This window comes from Sciurus vulgaris (genome assembly GCF_902686455.1).
Source record: "Sciurus vulgaris genome assembly, chromosome: 16".
Classification (NCBI taxonomy): Eukaryota; Metazoa; Chordata; class Mammalia; order Rodentia; family Sciuridae; genus Sciurus; species Sciurus vulgaris.
Genome location: NC_136477.1, coordinates 12354816 through 12372852, shown reverse-complemented (window position 1 = coordinate 12372852; position 18037 = coordinate 12354816). Strand labels below are relative to the sequence as shown.

Genomic DNA, 18037 nt, shown 5'->3' with positions numbered 1-18037 from the left:
GCTGCTTCTGCCTTCTTCCTGCCTCCAGAACCAGCAGCTCTGTCCCTCCAGCTTCAGGCCAAAACTTTTACTCCCAGATGCAATCCATTGACAAGTCTGCTTCCCGTCCCTTCTAAATGCATCTAGAATCCTGTCCCCACCAGGGCCCCATCTGGTCCAGGCCCCATCATCTCTTCCCTGGACAAGTCCAGCCTTGACCTACCTCTTCTCACCCCCAGCAGTCTGTCCCTCACCGCCACCAGAGAGAACCTGTGGACGTCCCAGTGAGGTCCCATCGGCCTCTGCTCGGAGCTGTCCGTGGCTCCCACCTTGCTCAGAGCAAAAGCCAGAGTCCTCCCCAGGGTGACAAGGCCCTGCAGTGTCTGCCCTGTCCACTCCTGGCCCTCGTGTCTTCCATTCCCCTCTTCCCTCCCTGTCTCCTTGTGCTAGCCTCAGATCCACCAGGCAGGCCAGCCTCAGGACCTTTGCATGAGCTGTTCCCGCCACTCCGTCTTCACTTCCTCCAAGTCTCCACTCCAAGATCACCTTCTCAGTGACAGCGTCCCTGACTTGCCTCTTTCAAATTGCTCCTCCTTGCTCTGTCCTGCTCTCTCCTCCCCATAGCCCTGTCACCTCTGAATGCACTGTTTCACTGCCGGTCTTATTTCTTGTCTGTCTCCGGTACTCACATGTCCACTCTTCCAGGGCAGGAATAGGTGCCTAAAGCAGGACCTTGGGGGTATCTGTTGAATCTATGTGTTGATAATCGCCACATTCCCAGCATGTCAAGGAGCAGAACAGACACAAGACCTGCCTGCCACGTAGCCAGAACATTCCCCTGTAGAGTTTCCAGGGCTGGGAAGAAGCACACAGCCTAAGAGGCCGGCCGTGGCGGCGTGGGTCGGAGCAGGAGGCCGAGGCCGGAGGAGCTTGCCCAGGAGTCCTAGGAGACCCAGTCTCTGCAAGCAAGCGAGCGAACAGCCAGAAAGGCGCAGGGCTGGGTCTGGAGAGAGGGGGTCCCGCCAAGGCAACCTTCTCGAACCTAGAGGTCTTGAAAAATCACAGCAGTGTGACCACTCATGACTCCAGGCATTGCAGAGTCCTGGGAAGGTTCTAGGCACGTGCACCAGGGGTCACCTGCAGCAGGAGGGATGAGTGGAGGCAGAGGGACCGCGGAGAGTCGAGCGTGCTGTCCAGGTGAGAGGACGTTGGCCTGGAGCCAGGGCTTGGGGACAGGCGGGAGTGGACGACTCCAGGAGGCAGAGCTGACTTGTCCGTCTGAGAGGTGGACTGGACAGGAGGGAGGAAGCCAGGAGGAAAGTTGGGCCCTGGCGCACAGAACCACCTGTGGGATACCTTGGAGATGTCCCAGGAGGGAGTCGCCAGCTCCCAAGGACCAAGGCCAGGCCCGGGAGGAAGTGCCTCGCAAACAGGACTGAGAAGGAGAGGAGTCGGGGAATGTCCTGTCCCTGGGCCAAGGAGGAAGTGCGCAAAGGTGACCGCTGTTGTAGGACAGTGACATCCCAATATGTGACTGGACTCAGCAGCTGGTGTTGGTGGTGTGATCATGAAGCCACCTGAGGAGCAGGAGGGAAGCTGCAAACGCAGCGCGGCTCTGGGCGCCACGGAGCCGCGAGCAGGGCCGGGTGGATGGGGCCGGGCGGCCAGCGAGCCTCGCCCAGCCCTTTCTGTGTTGTTTTTGAGACAGGGTCTCATTTAGTTGCCAAGGCTGACCTCGGGCTTCCCATCACCTGCCTCAGCCTCCCATGTCGCTAAAATGACAGGTGTGTGCTAGTGTTCACTTAATTCACAGAATTTTTAGCAGACACATTAAAAAAAAAAAAAAAAAGAAGCAAGTAAACATTTTTAAGAACTTTTTTTTGGTACCAGGGATTGAACCCAGTGGTGTTTAACCACTGAGCCACGTCCCCAGCCCTATTTTCTATTTTGTTTAGAGACAGGGTCTCACTGAGTTGCTTAGGGCCTCCCTAAGTTGTGAGGCTGGCCTTGAACTTGCCCTTCTCCTGCCTCAGGCTCCCGAGCTACTGAGATTACAGGCATGCACCATTGCACCCAGCTGAAAATCTTAGTGATTTAATTGATTTAGCCCAATATATCCAAAACATCATGGTTTCGACATGTAATCAAGATAAAAATTATTAATGGGGTATTTCACGGCCCGTTTTTTTTGGTGCTATCTTTGAAGTCAGGTGTGATTTTACACTCAGAACACATCTCAGTTTAGATTTGCTGTGTTCCAACTGCTTGGTCACCACATGGGACCAGGGCAGCCTCACTGGAAAGCACCGATCTTCAACGTGATCACATCCTGTCCTTGCATGAAGCACCCCTCTTCTTCCCAATCCCAGCCCTGCCGGGGACTGTCATTATTGAAAGTTTTGATATCTGGCTCGTTGTGGGTTTTTTTGTTTTGTTTTGTTTTGTTTGTACCAGGGGGCCACTTAATGACTGAGCCATAACCCCGGTCCTTTTTTATTATTTTATTTATTTTTTTATTTTGAGACAAGAGTCTCATGAAGTTGCTCAAGGCCTTGCTAAAGTTGCTGAGGCCGGCCTTGAACTTGTGATTCTCCTGCCTCAGCCTCCCAAGCTGCTGGCATGACAGGTGAACATCACCGTTCCCGGCTCATGGTGAATTTATTGCATTCATTTCAGTTTTCAAAAATAATGCACTAAGATGTTATTCCATCTTCTTCAGTACAGTACTCTGCACCTGAGCCTCCAGTTGGCAACACCACCAAAGGTCCATCTGTGGAGGGCCTGATTGAAAGACGTGGCATGTCCTGTCCGGTGTTAGTCCACAGTTAAAGGACCGACATTCCCATAGATGCTGCACCATGAATGAGCCTTGAAAAGGGAAAGAAGACGGTCACAAGCCACGTCGGATGACACCATTTATACAGAGATGACTGCCCCACACTGAGAGAGAAATAGGCTGTGGCTGCTGAAAGGTGTGGGGAGATGTCACATTCGCAGATGGATCGTGGGCCAGGTGTGGTGCATGGCCCCTGTGATCCCAGCTACTCCAGAGCCCAGGAATTGGACACCAACCTGGCAAGAAATCCCTGTCTCAAGAAATCAGTGAGGCGGGGCTCAGTGGTGCAGCCTGTAATCCCAGGGGCTCAGGAGGCTGAGGCAGGAGGATCTCAGGTTCAAAGCCAGCCTCAGCAACAGGAGGCCCTAAGCAACTCAGTGAGACCCTGTCTCTAAATAAAACACAAAATAGGGCTGGGATGTGGCTCAGTGGTCGAGTACCCCAGGGTTCAATCCCTGGTACCAAAAATAAAATTAATAGTTCTGCTGGCTGCTCAAAGCTATGGTTTTAAAATATTCAATTGTATTTAATAAGTCAGTTGCATGATATGGGGCTTGTATCTCAATAAACCTTTTATTTAAAAATACTCAATCCTGATTGCCCTTGTGGGTTCTTTGTTTCATTCTCTTTTGCGGCCCTGATAAATTTTGCAGCCTCCCCAGCCCTGGCACCGCTGTCCCTCCCACACCTGAGACGGGACTGTCCCAGGGTAGATGAGGAGGGGAGCCTGGGCAGGAGGGGTTGAGGAGTCCAGGAGATGCCCCAGCGCCCTCTTTTCCTGCGGGATGCCCGGGGCTTGAGAGCGGCCGCCTCTGCCACGGCTCCTGCACCGCCGGATGCCGCGCCGGGGCCGCCCTTTCGGACGCCCTGATTCAGTTTGCCCACCGTGTGCGTGGGCCCTGTGCGCGTGACCCTCCACTATCCCCCGAGTGACTCAGGCAGCCTGGAAGCCCCCTCCCTGGGGACGCCCGGCTGACCGTGGAGAGTGACTTTGCATAGACTTGGCGGAAACAAGCTGGCGCCTCCTAGGCCCAGGCCAGGCTCCTAGGGGCAGCCCAGCAGGCCTTGGTCCCACAGCCCACCCCAGAGAGGGCCTGGGGGCTGGGACTGGGGGTGGGGAGCTGTTCTCAAAGAGCCTTTGTGGGAGCGGCTGGGGGGGCTGCGGGGGGACCCCGCCCTGAGTGACTCACGCCTCATTGCTGGGCGGTGACTCACGCCCAGGCCCCCTCCCGCCCGCCCAGCAGCAGGTGCTGCCAGCTCCAGCTTGGGGATGGGATCTCCGCGGCCACTCTCATGCCACCCTACCCAGGGTGGTGACCCGCACCCACTTCCAGGGGTCCCACCGCACCCTGACCCTCTTGTCCCCTTGGGCGTGGAGCAGAGAAAACCTTTTCCACTCCGCCCCTTCTTGGGGCGGCAGACGTGGTACTGAGACGTGACAGCCACTGGCACCCTCGATTCGTGAAATCCTGGAACCACCCGAGGCGCAGGGTGCTCTAAGTACGTCCCTCTGGCCGGTGGGGAATCAGGCGTGTGCGACTGGGGTGCGCGCAGAGCGGAGATTCCGAGCGGCACTGGGGAATGCTCCCAGCCGCCCGTGTGTGCACCGCGTCCTGCGAAAATGCCCCCATTGTGCTGACGGGCAAACTGAGGCGCGAGCCGTGAGCCGCAGACCTAAGAGGCCGCGCTGTGTTTCGAACCCAGAGCCCGGGCCTATTCCACCGCGCCCCCACCGGCCTCGGCTCCCACTCCGGGGCTGGGCGCCCCCGCCGCCGGGCCCCTCCTGCCGCCGCCGCCGCCGCCGAGGCCGGCCCGGGCCGGGCCACCCGCCAGCCTGCCGGGCGCCGCGCCCGCCCGCATCACGCCGCGGTGAGTCACCGCGCGCGCCGGCCCCGCCCCCCGCGCCAACAAACAGCGCGTTGCCCGGCAACGGCCGCCGCCAGCCGGTGCGGACCGGGGTTCGAGCCTCCGGCCGGGGTGGGAGCTGCCAGGGGCTCCGGGGCCGGGAGGCCTTCCTCAGATGAGGGCTTCGGATCAGGCCTGAAGTCCGGTGGGCAAGGAGACGGGGCCGGGGAGACGGCTGTGGTCCCGCGGGGCGGGGCGCAGAGGTGGCTCCGCGGAGCTGGGTGGTGGTCGGGACCGCACCGGGTAGAGGTCGGAGGGTGGGAGAGGACTCGCCGTGTCTCCTAGAGGGATCTGGGAAGCCTGTCTGGGTGGAAATGCGGTCCAGAGGGTTGGGACGGGGGCTTTTGACATCTTATTATCCTACCCAACCCCTAAAAAAAAAGGAACTAGCATTTAATGAGCGTTCTGAGTTCCACGCTCCGAGACGCACACGTGTGTATCTAAGTCGTTAACTCATGGCCATCTTAGCGGTCCTAGCACACGCACCAGGCCTGGTCCCCGTGCCAGCACCGTGGAAAAGAGAAAAAGGAAAGCGCACCAGTTCACAGTTGGGAAAACAGTGTCACTGTCCCTTACCAGAGGACACTGAGCCCCAGGCAGGGTGATGTGGGCTCCTGACCCCCTCTCAGCAGAGGGCATGTCACTCGTGGTGGCAGTGGGGAGTTCTCCTTCCAGGTATGGTTATGGGAGCCAACTCCACGTTGGAGCTTGGGTGGGATCTGCGAAGGGGCGTGTGTGGCGGGTGGGTGCTGGTGGCTTCCTTGGGACTCTGGACCCAGGCAGGTGAGGCTATGCCTTCCAGAGGCTGGGCCAGCCCCTTCCAGACAGCCACACTGTCTTAGGGCAGGGAGAGGGCATCTGGGAGCCAGCATCTGATCGCCTCACTCTGGGCTCCCCTGCACCTCATACTCACCTGGCCTCTGGAAGGAGAGCCACCTGAGAAGTCTCTGCCTTTAACCATTTGAGAAATACTCAGAGCCCGGGGGTGTAGCTCAGTGTAGACTGCTTGCTTAGCATGCCGGTGACCCTGGGTTCCATTCCCCCACCCGCTCCAAAATCAGTCAGCTGACTACAGCCAGGTCCACCCTGTAATCCTAGCGACTCAGGAGGCCGAGGCAGGAGGATTGCAAGTTTAAGATCAGCCTGGACAACTTGGCCAGACCCTGTCTCAGAGAAAAGCAGGGTGCTGGAGGACCTGGGGATGTAGCTTAGTGGTAAAGCACCCTGGGTTCAATCCCCAGTAGCAGGAGGAGGGGAAAAAGTTTATTCAAGTGATTGAATAAATACTCAGTCACTGAAATAGATGAGCGCAAATGATTCAAGTGATTGAATAAATACTCAGTCACTGAAATAGATGAGCGCAAATGATTCCTGAAGAATCTCAAGTCAGAAGTCACTTTAAAAAAAAATCCATCGATTCATTGTGTAAATGGAAATCAAACTGAACTGGTGTCCTGGTTTTTATCTGGTAACCCCACCTGGGGGAGCGACCCAGCATCCTGGGATGGGCAAGGCATGGCTGACTGGGCAAAGGCGCTCTGAGGTGGGTATGCCCATCATTCCCATTGTACTGACAGGTAAACTGGGGCCTGGGCAGGTTTGCCTAAGTTGCCTACATGGTTGGCAGGCGATCGACCCTGGAGGGAGCCCAGAGCCCTTCAGCAACGGGAGCTGCGGCCCCTCTTCCACGGGGTGGGGCTGCGACACCGTGGTTGCCCCCGGGTCCAGGTGGTCCAGGTAAGCGCTTTCCTAAGGCGCCAGACGCCGGGCCCCCTGGCGCAGTCTGGGTGCTGCGCCGCCCGTGCTCCGTCCTCCCGGGACACCGAGGCAGTGGGAGGCGCCTCGGGGGGCCTCCTCTCCCGGCTGAGGCTCGGCCTCGCCCTCTTCCAGGCCGGGAGGATCCGTCTGCGCCCGCCGGCAGGGGGAGGGGGCCGGTTATTTTTACCTCCCTCCAGGCAGCCGGGGCGACAGGAAGTGAGCGCGCGGCCCGCCAGATGTGGGGAGCCAGGCAGCTGGGAGCAGCCACAGCTGGACTGGCGGCCGACAGGGCGCGGGAGGCGGGGCGTGCCGCGGGTGGGTCCCCGGGCCTCGGTCCCCGCTTTGTTCCCTGCCGCCCCAGCCACCCCTCCAAGTCCCCCTTGTCCCCACCCCCCACTCGTCGTGGCCTTGCGGTCCCCACAGGAGCGTGCCCAGTCTCCTTGGAGCTCTAGGGCTCTCGGCCCCGGGCGGGGATGGAGAGCCCGCTCTGCGCTCTGGGGACTCCCGGGTCCCAGCAGAGTTGGGGGCCAAAGGGGGAGACGGCCTGGTCGCCCCGCCCGCCACCGCCATTGTTTACCCCTCGGCTGCCTCCTAGGAAACTTAACCCGCCCGCGGTAATTTTATTTGGGAACTTCGGCCAGTTACCATAGCAACCCCCAGTGACGTCAGAGGGGCTGGGGCCCGAAATCCCCGGGAAAGGGGGATGGGATTAGGAGGGGAGACCCCCAGAAGGGCTCCTCCTTAACCCTGCACGTGCCGGGCCTCGCCAGAGGGCAGCCACAACAGTGACGCCTCTTGGGCAGCCCCCCAGCTCTGGCCAGGCGCCAGGTCAGGGTGGCAGGCCAGGCCTTGATGTCATCTGGGGCTGGGAGGGTCGTGAGTCAGCCCCAGGTCAGGGGCTGGGCCAGGCCTAGGGGCTAGTCCTGAGGATGACCCATCCCACTGTGCCCTGAGCCACTGTGGAACTCTTCCCTGCGAAAGGGATTCCGCACCCGACTGGGGTCCCCACAGACCCCTGGGTCCTCTCTGCCCCTCTGAACCATGGGTTGGTGGGCACCGTCTGTCTCGGTGCTCCAGACAGGGTTTGGAGTTATTGAATGGAAAGGTTAGAGGCCATGAGCTGGGGCCACCACATAATGTCCTTCCCCGGATGTGGGGAGTGGCCGGCGCCCTAGGGAGCTGGGAAGAATATGGTGGGATACTTGTACGGTCCATAACACAGCCAGTCGCCTGGGCGACCTGAGGCAGGGGCCCTGACTGACATGGAGAAGTTCAGTCGCCAGCCAGGGGCTGGGCTGGGCGGAGCCACCCTTAACCACAGTGACGTCGGACTTCCTCGGCAGGGCCTGTTTGATGTCTCTGTATGCAGCGTTGCCATGGGGCCCGCAGGCACCCTGCGTGTGAGCCAGGGTGACCTGTGGGGCGGCTGGGCTTGTCAGGGTCCCTGACACGGCCCCCACCCTGGGCCTGTGGGTACCTGGTGTACCTAAGTGTACATGCTTGTCCGACTTCTACCCTTGTGGTGAAGTTACACATTCCGTCTCAGAGTCCGGGGACAACCACCAACGATACATTTTCAGTTCCATTTTACAGATTAAGAGACTGAGGCTCAGATAACTTGGCAGAAGATATGCAGCTACAAAGTTGAGGAGCAAGGATTTGAAGTGTTATTTTTCCACTCCATCAGACTGAGTTCCTTGCTGTTTCTCGAATATGCTGACATGCGTGTACCTCAGGGCCTTTGCACTGGCTGTTCCCTTTGCCTGGAACTCTCTTCTCCCAGTTATCTGTAAGGCTCCTCCTTTGAATCCTTAAGTCCTTGTACAAATATCACCTCTTCAGGGAGGCCCTTCGGGCCCTAGTCCCTAATCCACTTCACTCCCCTGCCCGGCTTCTAGCATATACCACTCAACGCACCATACTTTATGCCCGTCTATCAGCTGTACAGTTCTCCCCACGGATGTCCCTCCACCAGGGCAGGGGTTTTTATTTTTGTTTTTTTCTTTTTCTGTCTCCTGTGTCCTCGGTGCCCAGAATAGTGCCTGGCACACAGCAGGGACCCAATGAATGTTTATAGAAGGAACAAATGGGCCACCTGACCACTTGACCTGACCTCACCCTGTCCCTCCTCCCTACCTGTCATGACAAAAAAAATCAGTGGGCCCGTCTGGTGAGCCCCGGCCCCTTGGCTGCTGTCCCTGGGTTAGTCAGCCAGCTCAGGGCCTGGCATGTGGGGGCAAATGTCAGACCCAGAGGAGGGCTAGCAGCCTGGGCAGGCCCCTCGAAGCTCCGGCTGAGGGACGCTCCTCAGTGGCTGGGGTGCTCAGAGCACCATGTGCCACAGGCAGGTGAAAAGGTGTCCCCAGAGGCCAGCATGGAGGAGGCATTTCCCTGATTGTGTGCTTGTGACTGACAGGAAAGCTGGTGTTGGGGGGCGAGTGGAACAGTCCGGAACAGTGTGGTTGGGGTACTTTAGAGACTCAGATTGCATTTGTCATAATCTGGCCACTTTCTACTTCTGGAACCCCGAATGTCACCTGGGTGCTCGAGCGTGTGCGTCGGTCCCCGGGAGACCCCAGGCTCACCCCAGGCCCACCCGGGAACGCCATTCTCTCCTGGAACTGCTCAGGAAGCCATGCGGCGGCAGCACCCACCTTCCGGCCCCGCCCTGAGTTGGGGAATTCTGTGCCACCCCAAATGCTCCCCTGGGGCCCCGCGGGATGGCTCTGCACCCTCCTGCCCCAACCTGCCAGATCCTGCAGCCTGGGCCAGCCTTTGGGGCCCACAGGGAAGAAAGCCCTGGGAGCCCCTGGGGCTGGGCCCCACGGGTGGCAGCTAGGTGTGGCTTCCACCCCTCTTTCCCCATCCACCAAGACCCGAAGTGGGAGAAGGCTGAGCTGAGTGGACAAAATGGGGGGCCCTTGAGAAGTCTGGGAGTGAGGTCACAGAGGCCTCCAGCCGTCCCCCAACCCTGCCTGGCCCTCTCCCTGCCCAGGAGGTGGGAACCCAGGATCCCTCTTGGGAAACGTGGAGGTGGCTGGGAAAATTGCCCCCAAGCATCGCCCACCCCCTCCTGGACAGGGCTCTGCCGGCTCGGCACCCCCTCTGTGGCTTGGTGATGCTTCTGGGGATGGCGGGGGTCCCTCAGCCTTTGTCTGTGCTGTGGAGGGTGCCCAAGGAGGCTGGCTTGGCTGCAGAGGGCACCCTGCCTGCCCCTCCTTTGCTGCGTTGTTCCCGGCCCCCCACCTGGGCACCGGGCCAGGCCCTGAGGCAGGGCCCCGTCCTGGGGAACAATGCCGCCGTGTTCCTCCGGGTGGGGGGTAGGCAAGAGGATGAGGAGGGACGCAGGCGGGGAAAGAGGGAGGAATCCAGGGCCTCTCTCCCTGGGATACTCCGGAGAGTTGCCCAGAGGCTCCTCGTGGGTGGGGGAGGGTGCCGGGAAGCCTGGGAGGAGGGAGGGGACCCAGACCCAGGGACCACCTGGCCTGGAGTCAGTCTTTTGCAGGGCAGCAGGAGAGGGTTGGGTGGGATAAAAGAAGGGACTTCCTAAGACTGGAGGAGGTGCTGTGGAAGTGGGGATTCCTGTTTGGTAGGATCCCACAATACCCAGGCCCCTGCGGATTCGGGACAAGGAGGGAGAAAGTTGTGCCTGAGTTGGGGACCGGACCGAGTTGGGGGACAGGAGAGAGAAAGTGGGGGCGGGCCGCCTCCGGGGGCACATGACGGCGGCGCCCGCCCCGCCCCGCGCCCGCCCCCTGCCCGGCCCGTGGGGGGAGGAGACCGGGGAGGTTTTAAAAGCGATCCGGCCCGCGGCTGGCCGGCCAGTGAGTGGGGTGGAGCGCGGCCGGCGGCCACCCCCGGCCGGTCTCGGGCGCGCCGCCCGCCTGCGTCTCGGCCAGCCGGCCCGGGGCGGCGGCCGGAGCCTGGAGTGCCCGGTCCCCTCCCCCGCGGGTAAGTGGGGGACGGACCCGCGGGGACCGGAGGGCGGGCGCGGCGCCGCGGCGGCGGCAACTTTTCGGCGCCGGCTCGTGGGCGGAGAGGGGAGCGCCGCGGGTCCCCGGCGCGCGAGGGAGGCGCCCGGCCGCCGGAGTTGGGCGCAGCGGGGACGGTGCATCTGGCGGCGGCCGAGCCCCGGGGCGCCCCCTGCGGATTGGGGGAGGGGCGGCCGGCCTCCCCCCGCCTCCCGGGCCCGCGGCGCCCCTCGCTCAGGCCCCCGAAGACCCGGGAGAACGTGGCGGGGAGGGCGGCCCCGGGCCACCGGGCTGGGCAAGGTGGGAGGGTGTGTGCCCGCCTTGAACTTGGGCTCGGGCTGGGGAGGTGGCTGTGCAGTGCCCGCCCCCACGGGGGTGCCGGTGGCTGCAGGCGGGGGAAGCTTGGGCAGGGGGCTCCCAGAGTTCTCTGGGGACAGTAGCTCAAGTTTTTGACATGTCGCCCTGGCGAGTGCAGGAAGGCCTACCGCTGGGGACGGCCGCGGGGCTCGCCTGGGGGATGGCTCCTGCCTCACGTCCCCTTTGGCCCTGGAGGGAAGCGTGGCTCAAGGGTGCCTGGGCAGGGGCAGGTGAGGCGATTCCCGCAGCTGGGGGTCGCGTGCCCTTGGGCTGCAGGAGGGTGAACGGGCCGCTGAATCCTGACCTCCCTCTCGCCTAAGACCGGCCTCCGATTCCAGCACCGGACTGACTGCCACCAAAGCCCCCGACCCTAACTGACCTTCCTGCCCAGCCAGGCTCCAGATCCAGAGACCTCCTGAATGCCTGGAGGTGCCCTTGTTCCATGCCACCTGCCCCCTCCCCAGCTCAAGCCGCTGTCGGCCGGGACAGGGTGGTCTCCGAAGGGGAGGTGGGGCTGAGGGCTCCTGGGGAGGGGTGTCTTCGGGAATCCCTGTTTGTGCTGGCCCAAGCTGGAAGGCAGTACCAACAGGTGCCCGGGCTTCGGGCGAGGTGATGTGAGACACACCCTGTCCACTCGCCCACGCACCCGCCTGGGCCAGCCTGGGCACATGTGTTCTGGGCTGCCTTCAGGCGAAGGCCTGGGCCCTGGGGCCTGGGGCTCGGGGCCAGCCACTGCCCTGTGTCCTTGTGTGATGTCCTCTGGGAGCTCCATCAAGACCCCAACCAGCAGGCCTCGTCTGTGGGCCTAGAAGGGGCCCTAAAATAGCCGTCCGCCCGGCCTGGGACTGGCACGCGGCGCACATGCGTGACAGGGCGTGTCCGGGTCGGGCCTGTCTGTGCTGGCCCGGCTGCTCCGTCTCCACAGCCTGGCTTGTTGAAGAAAGACAGGGGGGGCGGATGCGCCAGGGGTCCTCCCAGGGACCCCATACCACGCCCACCCCTTGCCTGATGCAAGTGGATGCCAGATGTGCTGCGCAGGCGCAGGGCAGGGCAGGCCCCCACCATCTGCATCCCCTGGGCAATAGGCCCTGCGGGCACAGGGGCACCCTGATCCCCGTGGGCCAGGTGGCGCCCTGATCCATCAGGGCGTTTTTCCGGAGTTTGCCCTTCACTTTGGGAAGCTGGGCCAGGAGGGTGAGCGGGGTCTGTCCCCAGTGAATAATGCTGCCAGGAACCCTGGGTGGTCTTAAGAAAACGTCCTGCCATCTCTTTGGTGCTCTGGACGTACATTACGCCAGGATCGGACTGGATTTTCTTTAGGCTTACTGTGCGACCCCAGAGCCAGCTCTGCATCTCTCTGGCCTCAGTTTTTGCATCTGTAAAGAGGGAATCTTCAGAAATGGAGTGGAAAGAACTTCGCACCTCTTGTCTCTGTCCCAGGCCCTTGACTTCAGATCGCTTTTGGGGTACTCTAGCCACTTTCTCTCCCACTTGCACGTGTCCTACATGGACACAGAGGTGTGTCTTGGGATAGCGCTGCCTTCAGGGCTGGTCACCTGGGAGGGATGGAAGTGCAGGGTGGCGGGCGTGGGTGTGTGAGAATCCTTGGGCAGAGGACACCGCCATGCTGGGCATGACTGAGTCACACTTTAGCGGCGCCTTGCCCCCGGGTGCTGGAGCTGGCGCCACCCTGGGTGTGGTCACTGAGCTGTGGCCCTGGGCAGAGCAGAGCAGGGCTGGGTGGTCTGGGATTTGGGGCCTCGGTGGTGAGGAGCCAGGAAGTGCCTTCTGAGATGCCTCAGCCTCCCCTAGTGTGGGCTAACTGTTAGGGTCCAGGTCTGTGGTCACCCACACCCTGGGAATGCCTTGGGGAGCCTTGGGGTTGTCAAGGGAGGAGGACCGAGCCTGTCAGCAGCCAGCAACCTGGGCTGAGGATGTGGCTTCCTGGAAGAGTCCTTGGCTAGTATGCGCGAGGCCCTGGGCTCCATCTCCAGCACCAAAAAAAAAAAAAAAAAAAAAAAAAAAAAGACACCAGCAGCTGCCTTGACCACCTTTGAGGCCAGGGGTCCCGGGAATCCAGGCCAGGGCTTGGAAGTGGACCTGATGATGGGGGCACCCGGGGAAGGGCTCCCAGGGTCGGCCTGGGGGGGAGGGACTGCAGTCCAGGGAGGGATGGGTGGGCAGTGCAGGGCGGTGGGGGCTGGGCTGCCGCTTTCACGTTCCCCTATTTATAACAAGTGATTCAGTCCTCACTTACTCACCCTTTCCTGAGCCTCCCCCACTCCGGGCCTGGGTGGGCACAGGGGCCCACCCACGGGCGCGCACCCTGGCTCCCCGCCTGGGGTGCCAGCCCCTGAGGGCTTCCCCGCGTCAGTCGGGGTGGTTGTTATTGTCTCTGCCCAGGGCCTGGGGGAGAGTGGGGGGCGGTGGTCAGGCACGCTTGGCGGGGCGGCCCAGGTTGGCGGCTGGCGGGGGGCCAGCGCCCGGAGCTTCTGTTCAGAGTCTGGCCCATTAGGCAAAGCGCTAGTGACAAGCTGGGAGGGCGGCGGCGGCGGGCAGGGCGGGGCCTGGAGTCCTTGGTATTTTCCGATCCCAGCTGCTCTGGGAGGGTGGAAAGTATTTGGGGATCAGGCTCGGGGGCGGTGGCGGCGGCGGCGCCCCGGCAGAAGCCGCCCCGATTCACTCCTGGAGCGCGGGACTGGGGGCAGGGGGCGCCCCAGTGCGTCTGGCGCTGCGCACAGCGCCCCGCTGCGTCCAGCCTGCCTTCACTCACATTGGCGGCTGGAGGGTGTCCTGGGGACCGTTGTGCCGCCCAGCCCAGGGGTCCACCCTCTTCCCCACGCCTCCCGCCGCAGCCAGGGGCAGGGCGCTCTGGGCACCAGCGCCCATGAGCCTGAGGGCGCATGGTAATTGGTAAAGGAGCCCCGGCTGCTGGGCACCTGCGTGGCAGTGCCCCCTCCATGCAAGACCCATACTTTTTGTGCCTGTGGATGGGAGTGGCTTTGGCCCCAGCCCGGGGCTCTGTGCAGGGGAAACCCCACAGGAAACGAGCCTGGCCAAATGGCCGCCCTTCCCGTTCTCGTCCCTGGGACACGAATATGCTGTCTCACTTCCGGAGGCGGCCCTGGGAGGCTGGCCGCTGTGGTGGACTGAGTCTGCTCCCAGTTGGCGCCCCCAGACCCTAAGGGTACAGGGCTGGGCCAGGGCCCTGGGAGGAAGCATGGCCAGTGTGGGCAAAGTAAGACAAACTCTCACTGCCTGTTTCCTGGTGGTAGGTGACACCAGATCTGAACATTAGGGTCTTTGTGGTGCAGGGCTTCCCTGTTTCCATTGTCTTGCCTGATGATGACGCCGGCATCTCCCTGTCCTGATTTTGTGTATCACTCCTGGTGTATACCATTTGCGAAGTGGATATTCATTGCTGTTTTGTATATGGGGAAACTGAGGCCCAGAGAGGTTGAGTGATTGGCCCAGAGTCACCCAGCTGGGAACCTGCAGAGCTGGGCTCAGGGTGGGGTTCAGGGTGGTAGGCAGACTCTAGAATTGGGGTCTTCTAGCCCCTGAGCTCTTATCATAAGAGGCTCTGTCACAGGTGTGTGTCTGGTGTAGTCTCCAGGCCCCTAACTGAAGGACCTGTACTTGATTTCATCTGTTGCAGATGTCATGAAAACTTTTCCCGGGGCTGGGGATGGACCCCAGGACTTTGCGCAGTCTAAGCACCGGCTTTACTGTTCAGCTGCTCCCCCAGACCCCACGAGATTCTTTATTAGCAAACAAGAAACTGGGGTTTTCATTCTGCACTGGTCCCCACAAATTCAGTAGCGGGGTGTGGGGCGCTTGCCAAGTGACGTATCACTTGGTGGAATCTCGCTGGGTCACATGCTAGAAGCAATTGGCTCCACTTTGCAGATGGGGAACTGAGGCTTGGGGACGTTTGGGAAGCTGCAGAATGGGGGGGACATGAACCTCACCCGGTGTTCTGGGTGGCGAGACCAGCGTCATCAGCCTGGGTCCTGTGTCCTGGGGGGCTATGTGTGCTGGGGGGAGTTGGGCCCCCTGTGTCCATATCCGCCCTGATGGGATTCGGGTTGAGGCCCAGCCACAGAGGAGACAGGGCCACTGGGGGGAGGCCTGGTGGTTTCCTCCTGCCCTTCAGGCTTCTAGGAAGTGGCGCCAGCTGGGGTGAGATCACTTCCTCTCCGCCTGCCCGCCCCCCTCGGCTTCCTCTCCATGGCCCCATTTGGCCTGCCCAGGGCTGGGGTGGGGGTGCGGGGAGGAGTGGGGAGAAGGCCGGGAACTGGCTCTGGGAGTTCCTGCAGCCTCCTTGGCCCAAAGCGGCTCTCTGGGCATCTAGGCCTCTTGTGCTGGGACCAAGGGTGCTGCCTCCTGTTGCTGCCTGTGGGGAGAGGCGTCCTGCAGGACCTCCGAAGGGGGCCGGTGAGGGCCTGGAGGGGAGGTCCCCGGATCTCATCACCTCCTTTGCTCTTTCTCACCTCCAGGTGCCAGCCTCTGGGCCCACCCAGTGCCCCTGCCCCTGTGCCACGGCCGGCTGGGGTTCCTGGGGATGGGATTTGCTGCCAGTCACAAATCACATTGCCAGGGATTTCCAACTGACCCTGAGCTCTGCCTCCGGGGCCACCGTTGCTGCTGAGGATGTCACCCGGGGACAGGGTATCGGCGACGCCCTGCCACCACCTATGCTGGCCTGAGGAGCAGGGCTTAGCCGCTTGTGAGCAGGGTCCACACCAAGTCGTGTTCACAGTGGCTAAGTTCCGCCCCCCGGGCTCCCACCTCCTCGGGGCCCGCTGCCCCGGCCGCCGCGCCCCGGGTCCCTGGGCTGTGCCTCCCGTGCCTACTGAGCTGAAACACAGTTGGTTTGTGTACACTGGCTCAGTTCAGCAGGAACAGGAGTCAAGCCCCCTTGGAGCCTGCAGCTCTGCTGTCGCTGGGTAGCTGTGTCCAAAGCCGAGGCGAGGACCAGATCCAGGCATTTGGAGGAGGATGTGGAAAGGAGGGGAGGGCTGAGCCTGGCTGTCCTGTCTGCCGCAGGTCCCTTCTCCCTCGTCTGCTTTTTGGGGTCTCCCCCACAGCTAGCTACACTATGGGTTGGGCTGTGGTCCCAGGGTGGACTTGTGGATGGCCCTTCCATAAAAAGGGAAGCCAGCTGTGTCCCCTCTGGTCTGGAACCCCAGCCTCTCCTCTCCTGAGCCTGCACCTGTCCCATCAACGAGCTAGTTACCCAAGAGGAAGCCACCCTGGCCCCCTGACCGTTAAGCGCCAACTCCCAGCTTCCGAAACCAAGCTGGCCTGGCCTGATCTGAGCGAGCCGAGCCCCCTCTCCCTGGGCCCTACAGACGCCTAATCGTGGGGAGGGGCAGTGACACCAAGCCTACAGAGAACATGGGACAGGGGACGAGGTCCACATGGACCCAGAAAGGACACAAGCAGGCTGATCCCCCCCTCGGTGGCCCTGGAGGGTGGAAGTTAAAGTCTGTCCTGAAATCAGTTGGGATGAGAGCCCCTTTGGGAGTGGGAGCCAACAGGCTGAGTGGAGTTCCCAGTCCCAGGCCATCAGGGCTGGCCCAGTGTCCCCTTTCCCTAGCTGGGAGTGGCAGGCAGAAGCCTAGGGTGGGAGAGGCCAGAGTTTGTATTGTGTGTTGTATGATTAAATAAAAGTGCCTGTAGCTTCATTCCTGTTCCTGAAGGTCTGCTGTCGCTCACTCCTGCCTCCCCTCCTTGGGTCCAGTTTTGATCCACTTGAACTTGTCCTGGCACCTGGGCTCCTGGCCCCACCTACTCTGAGGACGGTGGGAGAAAGCTGGAATTTATTCATGTGAATGGAGAGGGTGCCCAGAGCTTGAAAAGGGTGACTTGGAGGTGTGTCCTGTGGTGACAGAGGGAAATCCCTGGTAGAAAGGCCTTTGAATGAGGGGGTGATAGGCTGATCTGGAGGGCAGGTTGCTGAGGTTACAATGAAGGATATCCAGGGCCAAGGGGGACAGAACGCGACCCGAGGCAGTGGTGGCCGAGGGGCCCTGATGGAAACCCTGGGTGAGAGGGGTGATGTGGCCCTAACTGGGATGTGAATCTTGAGTTAGTGACATTTGGGGGGCAGCTGAGATCTGAGGCCTGGGAGAAGATACCTGGGGTGCTGGTACTAGAGATGCTGGGAGGGACTTTTGACTTGAGGTGGGTGTGATATGACTCCAGGCCCAAGGGGAACAACGTGGGAACATCTGTTGGTGAGGGGTTAGGTACATGAAGGCGCACTCCAGGTTCCACCATCCCAAGCCACCAGGCGGCGCTGAGGAGCCTGCGGGCTGGTCCTGGATCCACTCGCACATACCTGCGGGAACACGCAAGGCGGGGTAGGAGGCAGGGCCGCCTCTGATTGGTTCCTTCGAGCGGAGGGCGCTGCCACTAGCAAATGGCCCGCCAGAGCCACGCCCTTGTCTGTGTGTGCGACCGCAGCGCCCTCTCGTGGCCGGTTTTCCATTCTGGGAAGTGTCCTCGCCTGCCCTGGCCCTGACAATGACCCAGACAGGCCATTCGCGGCTGCCAGTTTCTGAAGACAGGAAGGCCTTGAAGGAGCCGCTCCTCGGGAAGCCAGGCAAGGACAGCCAAAGGTTTTGCCTCCAGTCCCCTAGACCCCTCAGCTCTATTTGGGCGACGCCCTTAAGACCACACCCACCTCTTTGCCCGTCCTGAACCCTGCCTACTGAGGCCTTTGGGCGGGATGTCTTTCTCACTCAGCTGTACCCAAGTACCTACAGTGGCCTCCCATGCTCAGCAATGAAGTACTCCACAATTGCAGGTGTCTGAAGCCAAGGCACCCCTTGGCGGCCATTCTCAGTAGTGCAAGGGCATACAATTAGGCATGGACACAGGTACTACATTAAGATCAGTTGCTTACTAGCTGGTTACCTTTTCCTTAAAGGCTGGAGTCTCAGTTTTCTTGTCTGAAAATGGGTATGGGTAATCCTGCCGATTTGTGAGTTGCAATATGCAGAAGACAGCTGAGAAGCACCCAGCGCCGAGGACACTCCATCTCTCCGCTACTGCTCACTAGACTTACTAGATGACACCAGCGGCCGCTCCCATTCACCCCTTGCTTCTGACTATGCCCAGAAAGGAAACTGGGAATTCTTTTTGTCAAGGGAACCAGGGGTGGCCCTGGCCCAGGATGCAGGAGAGGCACCCCAGTCTCAAAATAAATTAAAAAGCTGTGTTC

General features: G+C 61.1%; 2 long non-coding RNA genes across 2 annotated transcripts; both read left to right on the top strand.

The window, feature by feature from the left end:
- Nucleotides 1-1817: 1817 nt before the first annotated feature.
- On the top strand, nucleotides 1818-3206 carry LOC306647351. Its single transcript, XR_013760084.1, has 2 exons — nucleotides 1818-2605; nucleotides 2699-3206. It is a non-coding gene; the product is annotated as an uncharacterized lncRNA (long non-coding RNA).
- Nucleotides 3207-10296: 7090 nt separating this feature from the next.
- Nucleotides 10297-16496, top strand: LOC306646328. Its single transcript, XR_013759849.1, has 2 exons — nucleotides 10297-10429; nucleotides 15306-16496. It is a non-coding gene; the product is annotated as an uncharacterized lncRNA (long non-coding RNA).
- The last annotated feature ends 1541 nt before the right edge of the window (nucleotides 16497-18037 follow it).